General features: G+C 40.8%; 1 protein-coding gene across 6 annotated transcripts in view; it reads left to right on the top strand.

Moving 5' to 3' along the window:
• MAP2K5 (mitogen-activated protein kinase kinase 5) overlaps nucleotides 1–12,407 on the top strand; it is a 264,152-nt gene that overhangs the window by 204,844 nt on the left and 46,901 nt on the right. The gene's annotated exons all lie outside the window — the stretch shown is intronic.

The following is a 12,407-nucleotide window of genomic DNA, read 5'->3' as shown; positions in this document are numbered from 1 at the left end:
TCCATTGAGTTTCACTGTCCCTTTGCCTTCATGGAGTTAAGCTACCTGAATTTCATTCTCAATCAACTACTTTTGTTGCTGACTTTAAATTCCTTTTTTTCCTGTAAATTAGCAGTCTTGTAGTATACAAGACTCCGATTAAGAAACATTAATGTTTTTTGAAAACTGAATTTTTCTGGACTTGAGCTTGCCTGCTAGCAATGTTTATTTTTTAAACTTTAATTTTACAATATTTAAAATGCTTGTAATGTTGGCAATAAATAATTCAGATAGGAAAGTTTGAAAGAAAAAATATCGTAATTCATAATTATTCCTCTCAATTAAACGTCTGTATAACCAGTTATGAGACTTGGGAGAAAAAAATAAAGATCCTCCTAGGAAAAAAACAAACACATACACATATCACAATAATAGTAAGAATGGAGCTCCAACATCCTTAATGTCTGCATCAGTCAGTCCACATATCCCTTGCAAGCCATAAACCATGTTAGTGCAAAAATGAAGGCATCGTCCTGAAACAAATGGAGGCCCCATTATCTCAAATATCAGACAGGCCTCCTGGATCTAATAGCTCATCAATATCTTCTGTCATCTTAGATTCCAAAAGCATCCTATGGCCATCAGGATCCTCCCAATTAAACTGATTTTCCTGAGCTCCCCCTTCAGGATTGCTTAGGGACGTGCCCAGGGAAATGGCCTACCCAGTCAAGTGCACAGACTGCCGTCTTTCCTGGGCTCTGCTGTTCTTGGTCTGCCAGGCTCCTGGGCATCGGAATGTTCAGGTACAGATACCTTCACCAGTAATATAGGTATTGCTGGAGAGCTCACTTGAAGGTTTTCTGGATCAGATGGATGTTTTCATTCCTTATTTAAAGTAGCAGTGATTGCTATTAAATTTAATATATTTTACTTGTTTGATTTGGGTAAAATCTTGAGGCTTTTGAAATCATCATAGGGAGATGTTCTAAGAAGAGAAGGTATGTGTGATGAAGGACAATAGCTTGTAGCTTAAATCGTATATTTTTCTTTATAGCACTTCTTCCTCAGTTGAGAGAAAACTATAACTTAGACATCTATTCCCATTTACTCTAAAAACATTCAAATATCTTTTTTATGGAAACTTGGGAAATTCACATATATTTTTAAAACAAACATTAAGTTGATCTTGGAACCAAGCTGATGATTGGGAATAAGAGTATTAGGAAAGAGTTGGCCAGGTGACCTGCCTGAGGCAAGGTGCATCATAGCTTCTAAGAAAGGAAGGATTGGTGGGATCTTTTAATTACTGTGCTTGCCCCATGTTTGTCAGATTTCTCATTGCTGTGATATAGTGTTTCTCAAAGGGTAGTTCAAGGACTAACTACATCAGGATTACCTAAGACTCTTGTTTAAAATGCAGATTCTTGGACCCAGATCTCTGAATTAGACTTTCTAGGGGTAGAGCCCAGGAATCTACATTTTACCAGCTTCCCAACTCTTTGCACATGAAAGTTTGAGAACCTCTTCCGTAATGGCTAAGTCTGCCCTTTTAGATCCCAGAGGACAGTTAACTGTCTATCTTCATTTACATCTGACATTTAGGGCTTCTATTTCTGAATGAATATAACCAGCCAGGATTTGAACCATCTTACTCTTTGGGCATGGGATATACCTCATTATGAAATCGCTATCCAATGACAGTATATGCTGTTTCTCTTCGGGAAAAGTCAAATCAAAAAGTACCACCCCAAGGGAATCTAATTCAAACAAGATGGATATATTTGGAGTCATGTACAAAATAGCTAAGCAAAGCCCAGTGTAACGTACTTTATTTATTATTATGTGGATGTACCTTGACCTCCTAGCATGGCCTGGCAAAGAACAAAGAAGTAGTAAAACAAGATCAAGTGGATAGGAGCCAGCGCTAGAGTAGCCAGGGGTGAATGTCAGGAGTTGAGAGTCAGGAGGTGGAATCGTGGGACAAAGCCAGAGTCAGCCACCACATATCCAAATAAAGACACCAAAAGTTAAACAGAGTAGTAAGAATCATGAACATGAAATCTGAACCACAGAACAGGAACTGGATGAGTAGCCAAGGTACCAAGAGAATCAGTCTCCAAAGAGAAATCTGGGAAATTTAGTTTAATTTTAGGGGGTGGAGCTTGTCTGGTTTGGACCTGGCTAACTCAGGATATGAGTGCTGTCTTAGATACCATCTTTGCCTCAAAGTTGCTTCTCTCAATAGAACTTCTTACTGTAAAACTCATAATCAGGCCCTCTCCAAGTCCCTGAATGCCTGAGTTGTAAAGTACTTTGGTTCATTGTAAGTGATGTGTGTCTATGCGTGCCATGATGCCTTAGCCATCTGATATCATTGGGGAATGAGGTGGCCCTTGCTGTCTAGCTAACTGATACTACTTTAAGCTCTGACATCAGTGAGAAAATTTGCATTTTTTAGAAAGAATGTTTCTAAAATGTATTTGCTCTTGGCAGCCTGTTGATAAAGTATAGTGAATATCATTTCATTGATATAAAGGTTTTATAAAAGGTATCATAACCTTTTCTTGATGACTCAGGTCCCTGTTTTGAACATGGTACTCAACTAAAATTGATGTATTGATGCCCTATAGGGCTGTAGAATTGTGGGGATCTTGCCTTGTTCTTTCATTGAATTTTACTAGCCATTTTGCTTGTGTGTTTGGCCTTGGCACTCAGTGATATGCTTGGGCTTTTTGAGGAGTAGAGAGCCATTTGCTCCCAAACTAAATGACCCCTACATGGGTGTGCTGCTCTGCTTGGTGCTTTTCTTGTGTTCTCTCTTGTGATCACCTCTGTTTTCTATGGTCACTCCTCATTCTTGTCAGTGACTACTGGCTGCCCCAGTTATCTGATCATCTTGTCTCAGTCTTTGCACTCCTGATGGTGACCCTAGCAAAATTAAAGGTATCAAATGAAATCAGATACCCAAGTGGTATGTGTAAGGTCAAACCACTCCTCTGAGAAGAGAGATTGAGGCTGGTGAAGTAAAATGAGTGGGCTTGTGTTCATTCATTCAGCAGATAGTCCTCAAAAGTGCCCACTGTATGCCAGCCCAAGTTGACCAGGCCATGCTCAGGGCAGCCTCCAAGCCTAGAGAGGACTGTTCTTCCAGGCAAGTCTCCCAGGTCAACTGCAGATTAGATTTGTGAGTCAGGGTAGAAAGGCAGAGGCATAGTCCCAAATCCTGGGCCAATACAGTGTGCTGGGACTCAGGAGGCTATGTAGCCATCTAATGCTCTCCCCAATGCCTGGGCTCCCAGTTTGGCTGGCAACAAAGGGCTGGCCACATTGGTGATGTGGCAGGTGGGAACAGAGCAGCGATACCTGAGTCACCAAATCCCAGGCTGGCTGGAGCCAGCCAGGACATCAGTGGATTGAGGTACCGTGAATTGCAAAGACTGAAGTGGGGACTTCCCCCTTGAGCCTGCCCCCAAGAAGGCCACAGACTTGGAAAAGATAAGAGTATGGAAATGAATAATTATGCTTCATTATAGGATGCATACTATACAACCCAGAAACAGGAGGGTTTGTTCTGCCAGAAGAGGGTTTGTTCTGGGGGTAGATCAGGAGATGTGACATTTAAACTAGGTCTTACAGGATGAGAAGAAGTTTGCAAGGTCAAAAAAGGAAAAAAATAAATGTCAGACAGAAGGGCTTGAAAGTTTCTTGCAAATCATTTTTGACTTCACAGATGTGTTTCAGAATGTTCAGGTTATCTAAAATATGACAGCCAGAAAAATGGATTATTACTCTGTGTGTGTGTGGGTGGGTGTGTGTGTTTGTGTGTGTGTTTCAAGCATATTATAGCTAAAAATAAATTTCTATCTAACATCTGTAGGTGCTCAGCAGGACAATTAACAAATCCCTGGTTTATACATCTGTTTATTCCTTTTACCAGTAAAAAGTGAATTCCTATAAGTCATGTTTTATACCTGATCAGAAAGAAGTATCTTCTAAATGATAGGATATAAAATCAAAACACAAAATCAGTTGTAATTCTATATATTAGTAACCCAAAATGAGCAATTCAAAAGTGAAATTAAGAAAACACTTCAAGTTACAGTTAGCATCAAAAAGAATAAAATACTTAGGAATAAGTCTAACAAACGAAGTGGAAAACTTATACACTGAAAATTATAAAACATCTTTGAAAGAAATTAAAGGCTTAAATAAATAGAAAGACATCCCACATTCATGGAATGGAAGACTTAATATTGTTAAGATGGCAGTGCTCCCCAAATTAATCTACACATTCAGTGCAATCCCTGTCACAATCCCAGTGGGCTCTTTTGCAGAAATGGATGAGTTGATCCCAAAATTCATATGGAAATGCAAAGGAGTCAGAGTAGCCAAAACAATCTTGGGGAAAAAAGAACAAAGAGGATTCAGGTTTCCTGATTTCAGAACATATTACAAAGTTACAGTAATCAAGATAGTGTGGTTCTGGCATAAGGATAGACATGTGAAATGGAATTGAGAGTCCAGAAATAAACCCATATGTCCGTGGTCAGTTGTTTTCTGATGAGGATGCCAAGACCCTTTAATGGTGAAAGTATAGTCTTTTCAGCAAATGATGCTGGAACAGTTGGAGATCCACATGCAAAAGAATGAATTTTTTTCACATCATATACAAAAACTAACTCAAAGTGGATCAAAGACCTAAATGTAAGTGTTTCACAGCTAAGACTGAAACTCTTAAAAGGAAATATCGGTATAAATCTGTGACCTTAGATTAAGTAACAGTTTCTTGGATATGACACCATCAGGATAATGGAATCACTGTAACAATGCCAGGGTTCCAGGCCAATAGACAGCTAGAGCCAGGGCAAATCACGGCTTTAAGAGGAGGACCTTTGTGCCCCAGTCTGGAAGGTAGGGGAGATGATGGCTTTCCCTGTAAGGTGTGTAGCTTGAAAAGGTTTGACAGGAAGGCCACAGTGGGGATAGGGGAGAGGACGATGGAAAGGAAGTAGCCAGCTGAGTGATGGGCAAGAAGAGGTTGGGGCGAGGGGGCTGGGGGGGTGTTGCTGTGGGGCTTGGCCTTGGGTCCTCAATGATGAGGAGGAGTAAAGTGGGCTTGCTAAGATGGGAACAGACTCTCTTGGTCCAAAACATATTTAATAGCCCATCATTACAAAATTCCGTTTATAAAAGGCTTTGTCTTCTGTGAGTTTTTATGACTCTATTTAATCATAAAATTTAATTGAGACATAAGAGAGCCTCCACTATTTACTTCTCTGCCTGGCTGGCATATGCACATCATTACAGTGGTACTAAAAAGAGGCACGAATGGGGACAATCATCCACGCCACGAAACTCCTGAGCTCACAAGAGTCTTCATGTGGACTCTTCACTTAGACCTGGCTCCTCTGATGTTTTCTAGCAATGCCAGCAAACATGTCCAGTGCCGGAAGGAAGCAGTGTTTGATGCTAACCCCCACCTGGCAGCTTAGTAAAGAAGAGGATGGAGGTTAATCACACAGCTAGACACTTCCACATGAGCTGGGCAAACTGAGAGGCGGCTGACGTCTCTGTTCTAGAAGAGGGTGATACCTGAAGAAGAGGGTGAGAAAAGAGAGGACTGGGAAGGGAGAAGAAAGTGGAGAGTCTGCTTTATAACCACATATAACCATAAGCTTCTAAGCTTTTCTCTCTGCCTTGTTTCTCCTACCACCCTACCTCCACAGGATTATCTGTTAAAAAATACAGATCTCAACCTGCCAAACCCTGCCTATAGGGTAATGTCTGAACCTCTTAGCACAGCATTTGAGATTCACACCCATGTTTTTTTCAGCCTCACTGTGGGTCCATCATTAGTCTTGATGGCTGCCCCACACTTTCATACTTAAGGTTGTGTTCCTCACTCTGCTTGGAACGGCCTCCCGTTTTTTGGGTTTTTTTAAAATTTTTTTTAAAATTAATTAATTAATTAATTTATGGCTGTGTTGGGTCTTTGTTTCTGTGCTAGGGCTTTCTCTAGTTGTGGCAAGTGGGGGCCACTCTTCATCGCGGTGCGCGGGCCTCTCACTATCGCGGCCTCTCTCGTTGCGGAGCACAGGCTCCAGACGCGCAGGCTCAGTAATTGGGGCTCACGGGCCCAGTTGCTCCGCGGCATGTGGGATCTTCCCAGACCAGGGCTCGAACCCGTGTCCCCTGCATTGGCAGGCAGATTCTCAACCACTGCGCCACCAGGGAACCCCCGGCCTCCTGTTTTTTACTTTGTAAATGCCTAAGTGTTCTCCAAGGCTCAGCTCAAATGTGATGTCCTCTTTGAAGCTGTCTCTGTTACCTTCCCATTTCTTCCATCCTGCCCCATGCCCACCCAGTGCTAGGCATAATTCAGCATAGCATGTTTACAAAGCTTTATTATTGTTAATCATATGGAATCAAATTTAGTTTGTGAGTTTGTCTCCCACTGTATCATGAAGTCATCCAGCACAGGGATTTATCCCCACACCTAGTAGAGATCATGGCTCAAGCAGACGCTCCTTGAAGTAAATTAAAATAGGAATTTTTTTCTAGCAGGACTAGTCCTACAGAAAATAGCATGTGATCTAAGTTGGTCTTTTCTTCTACTGAGGCCCATTCTATCCACCTGAAAAGGACTGCTAAGTTCAGAGATAATCACAGAGAAACTTATTTCTGTTTTCTATTTTTTACTTTGACATTTTTATTTAAGTATAATTTACATAACATAAAATTCACTCTTATAAAGTATACAGCTCAGTTCCAGAACATTTCCATCACTTCATAAAGAAACCCAGTGCCTGTTAACAGTAACTCCTAGTTCCTCTCTCCCCTCCAATCCTGGCAACCACTAGCTTATCTACTTTCTGTCTCTATGGATTTCCCTATTGTGGACATTTCATATAAATTGGACCATGCAATATCTGGTGTTTTGTGTTTGGTTTCTTTCATTTAGCATAATGTTTCCAAGGTACATCCATGTTGTAGTATTTATCAGTACTTCATATATATTTATGGTCAAATAATATTCCATTGTATGGATATACCACATTTTTGTTTATCTGTTCATCAGTTGATTAACATTTGGGGTGTTTCCACTTTTTGACTATTATGAAAAATGTTGCTGTGAACATTTGTGTACTAGTTTTTATGTGGATATATGTTTTGTTTTCAATTATCTTGGATATGTATACCTAGTAGTGGAATTGCTGGGTCATATGAAAATTCTGTGTTTAATTTTCTTTTTTTAAATAAATTTATTTATTTATTTATTTTTGGCTGCGTCGGGTCTTCGTTGCTGCACGTGGGCTTTCTCTAGCTGCGGCGAGCGGGGGCTACTCTTTGTTGCGGTGCGCGGGCTTCTCATTGCAGTGGCCTCTCATGTTGTGGAGCACGGGCTCTAGGCATGCAGGCTTCAGCAGTTGTGACATGCGGGCTCAGTAGTTGTGGCTCGTGGGCTCTAGAGCACAGGCTCAGTATTTGTGGCGCACGGGCCTAATTGCGGCATGTGGGACCTTCCCAGACCAGGGCTCGAACACGTGTCCCCTGCACTGGCAGGCGGATTCTTAACCACTGCGCCACCAGGGAAGCCCAAAAACACACAAAAGTGTTTAACTTTTTGATGAACTTTCAAACTGTATTTCACAGCAACTGCACCATGTTACATTCCCATCAGTAATTTATGGGATTTCAGATTTCTCCACATACTTGCCAACACTTGTTATTTTCTGGGGTTTTTTTTCCTTTGAATAGTAGTCATCCTAATGGATGTAAAGTAGTCTCTCATTGTGGTTTTGATTTGCATTTCCCTTATGATTAATGATGTTGAGCATATTTTCATGTGTTTATTGGTCGTTTGAATATTTTCTTTTAAATTCTATTCAAATGCGTTTTCTATTTTTAAATTGGTTTTTTCTTTTTAGTTATTAGTTTTGAGTTGTTAGAGTTCTTTTTTTATTAATTAATTTATTACTTGTCTGCGTCGTGTCTTTGTTGCGGCACACGGGATCTTTCATTGCGGCACGAGGGCTTCTCTCTAGTTGTGGCGCGCGGACTCCGGAACACGGGCTTAGTTGCCCCGTGGCATGTGGGATCTTAGTTCCCCGACCAGGGATCGAACCCGCATCTCCTGCATTGGAAGGCGGACTCTTAACCACTGGACTGCCAGGGAAGTGCCTAGAGTTCTTTATGTATTCTGGATACTAGACTCTACATTTTTTCTCCCATTCTGTGGATTGACTTTAACTTTCTTGATGGTGTCCTTTGACACACAAAAGTTAAAAAAAATTTTTTTTGGACTTCGAGGCCTTTCTAGTTTGATCAAAGGATAGGAAGCTTAGATCTCTACCCTGTCCCCATCCCACTCATGGCACCCACATAAAAGTCCTTAGAGTTCCATAGATTATAATTTGAAAACCACCGATTATAGCCCAAACAATCATTCTGTAAACCTGTATTAATCCCAAAGCTAGGTACTGGAAATAGGGAATGAGTAAGATACAGTTGCCACCATTAAAGAGTTTCTACTCTAGTCAGGGACACAGGCTAGTAAACAGTCATATATGAGTAGATAACTTTAAACTAAACTGCAGGAAGGGACTTCCCTGGTGGTCTAGTGGGTAAGACTCCGAGCTCCCAATGCAGGGGGCCCGGGTTCAATCCCTGGTGGGGGAAATCTCACATGCTGCAACTGAGAGTTCGCATGTCGCAACTAAGACCCGGCACAGCCAAAATAAATAAATAAGTAAACAATAAATAAATATTAAACTAAACTGCAGGCAGTATACGTGGCATGAGACTTAATGAGCTCTCAGAGGAGCACAGTGACCAGCGTTTTCACCCCCTCACATAAAAGGGTATTTATGACAAGGCATTTAATGATGTTTGCAGTCATATAAATTCTACATATACTAAAAGTGTGGACAAGGTGCTGGGGAAACACAGAGAGGAGAGATAATGAAGGAGGTGATAATATACCAGAGAGCTCCACAGAGAAGGGAAGCCCAAAGGGCCAGTAGGAGTTAGCCTCAGAGATAACTTGAGGCCCGTGCGGAGTTCAGTATGGCTGCAGTGCTTGGCAAAGTATTAAAAGAGATGAGGCAATGGCTACATTTAGAAGGATCTTTACACATTGTGCCTGAAGGCATTTGCAGGGATGGAGGGGAGGGAGGTGAAAGAGTTTTAAGCAGGGAATCAACAGAACCAGATTTGTGTTTCAGAAAAATCACTCTGATGGGGTTGTGGAAAGTGGATGGGGAAGGACAGTTAGGAACTTACTGTACTTACAGGCCTGACCAGAAATTATGTGGGCTTTCCATTAAGACAGCCTTAGCATGTTTGAAGAGTATTCAGGAGATGGAATAAACTGAATTTGGTGAGTAATTGGATGTAGGAGAGGGGGGAGGTAGGGTCAGAGAAGAAGCATTTGGCTTGGTCAGTCAAACTGTCACTGAGCTGGGGCACACGCACACTTCGTGGGAAGAAGATAATTAGCATTCAGTTTGCAGGGCAGCACCAAGCACCTCGTTCAGAACTATATCAATTCCTGTCTCAGACCCAGTTATAAGAAGTTTATCAACTAGACTCTAAGTTCCCGGGCTTTTTATTTCTATCTTCCTAGTACTGCACCTAATTAATGTACAGTAGTCACTTATAAATATTTGTTGAATGAAATTTATGCGTAATTATAAGAACTTACTACTTTTTTTTAAGACCTCAGAAAAAACAATCCAAAAAGTAATAGTATATGACAAGGAGATATTTAGCTAATAAATACAGTCCTTTATCAAAATTCAGAAGTCTAGCCTTAACCCTTATGGTTGATAAAATGTTTCCCCAGTGTTCCCCAATGTCATGTTGCCTTCCCACAGCACTCTGTTTTACAGATGAGGAAACTGAAGGACAAAGGATGGGACTCTTTTTACTATACTATAATTGTCCTTGATGGAAGCAAAAAGTGACAGCTGAACTTTTTGGCATCAAAGGAAGAGATTATTTTTTAAAACTGTAAAAGCAGACAACTTAGAAAGCATTGCAGACATGCCCCAAGGGCAGAAGTATATTGCAACACAGTTCAGTTTCGCTGTCTGTAAGAATGACTCCGTGTCTTTAAGAAATAATTGAATTCTCTTCTGCATATTCGGTTTATGTTGGCAGGGAGGAGATTGACTCCTTTTAGAAAGATTTATGTACACAAAAGGTTTGGCTCTTAAACCACTGTTATCTTTTAAAAATTCATTTGTGCAGAATCACTCATTCTTGGACAAGTTAACTGAGGGCTGGTTAACCGAGAAGCTGCTGGGCTGTGAACGTAGCAGGTGCTTTCCAGGGGTGGGGGTGGGGGAGTGAGGGTGTGGAAAATGGCTGTCTAATAATACCCCCCTGGAATTCAAAAAGTGGTATTAACCAGCTCCAGAGGGAATAATATCTATTCATTTTTGCCTGAGGGACTTCGCCATAATTCTGGCTTCTGAAGTTAGCAAAAAAATAAAAGGAACATCCCCCATCCCTCCTGCTCCCAGCATCCTAGGATGGCCTCTTTCTTTCACAACACCTAACTGCAGGTAGTTTAAAGTGAGACAAGACTCGATGGCCTGAGCTGTCCGACGTGACCCGTGCATGCCTAGAGCTTCCCACCACAGTGACTGACACTCTAACCACTTGCATAAATGGGTATTGATGATGTGGGATTTCATGTTATTTGTAACTTGTATGAGTTAATGACTGGGAGGCATTAGAAACTTGGTAAGTTAATACAAGCAGATATACAATAGTCGTGTCCTCCAGCGATATGGTTAACTAGACCTCTGTCTCATAGTGTGAGGAATGTATAATTGGGATCCTGAAAACCGATATTCTCCTTTTATGTAAGGCAACCTTTAGAAATCTAATACCGCCTTTGAAAAGTCCAGTATGTTTAAATTAATGCAGTTTGACTGGTTTGAAAATTGAAAATAGGTTAGCATTAAGGCCATGATTCCTTTAGTAATTACTTTTTCTATTGGTAATAACTGTTTCTTTAGAAATGACATTAAGATTCTACCAAAACACAGCAGTAATCCAAAAGTTAATGTCTGTTCATTTATAATTATATTTAATTCATATTTATGAGCTGTCGGGAGGAAGGAGAAAGAAAGAAGGAAGTTTTAAAAATGTAACAGAAGAAACAAGTTAAAAGCAGAAATTTTCCTGATAGTCTGAAGAATGTATAAAGTCACTTAAAGTGGGAAAAAATAATTTTTTAAATACAGTTACAAAAAAAAAAATAAATACAGTTACATAAAGTCAGATTTTATTAGCTACTGCTGAAAAAAAATCTATATTTTTACTATTTCCTAGTGGCACTGAATGGATTCAGTGGATAGACTTTTTCCATTTCTTCTTTTTTCCTAATCAAAATATTAGCATAAACATCCCTATGATTTTGATCTCAGTAAGTCAATTAGATTTGGGGGTTTTTTTTAAACCAGGGAAAATTCTGCATCTTTAGACAGTCATTGGACAAGTAGCTTTGTGCTGTTTTCTTTGAATTGTCCACGAAGCGTGATGTATTATTAATGAATTAATTTCTTGGTGGTGAAGGCCTGTGAATAGCTTTCTGTGAATGGGCAGTTGCCTGGTGGGGCCAGTTTTGGCTGCTGTCATTTAACATGTGTTGCTCTATTGTGAAGTCTCATCCAGCCGTAGGACAATGCTCGTTTAATCCACCATGATGGGACCTACACACCCTGAGCCCAAGTTGGATGCTAGGGTCAGTTACCCAGCAGCTCGGGCTGGGGCACTGCTCTGCCTCACTGCCTAGTTGCTGTAATCACTTTGCCTGCCGTTAATTTTCCTTAAACCAGGGAAAACACGTCTGTGAACAGTGCAAATGTTCTCAAAAGAGATTCCAAACTGGTCGGCTGGAGTGTTGCCTTCATTCCAGGATGGAGGCAGCATTCCAGGGAGTGTAAGTTCCTTCCTTCCTCCTGGAAATGAAAGCGTCTGGGCCCACGAGATCCCTGATGTTCTGAGGTCCAGAGTAGCAGATGGCATTATGATTTTCCAAATCCTGATGAACGTTCTAACTGAACTTGTTCATTTCACAGTATGTGGTTCTATGTTTTTTTCACTTCCTCTCCCCTCCTCCCTCCCTGTTCCTCTCTTTGTTCCTCTCCTATTGACTAATTTTAAACTGATGTGGTATCTCATCAGTTTAACCAGCTTTAAATTCCCTTCTCTCTGTTTATTGTATGGAACCAGGTATGGCACAATTTCACGTATAATTCTCAGCCTCCGAGTCACAGCCAACATAGCCTTTGAATTTGTTTATAAAAATGTGTAAGCAAATACCGCTGACACTCCTACACCATGCAGCCACTGGAAGTTCTGTTTTCCGCGTATCCATAACTGGCAGTGCAGGTGGCAAATGGCAGTAATTATTT

Source organism: Eubalaena glacialis, chromosome 2 (assembly GCF_028564815.1).
Source record: "Eubalaena glacialis isolate mEubGla1 chromosome 2, mEubGla1.1.hap2.+ XY, whole genome shotgun sequence".
In the NCBI taxonomy this organism is placed as follows: Eukaryota; Metazoa; Chordata; class Mammalia; order Artiodactyla; family Balaenidae; genus Eubalaena; species Eubalaena glacialis.
This window is presented reverse-complemented; position numbering and strand designations above follow the sequence as displayed.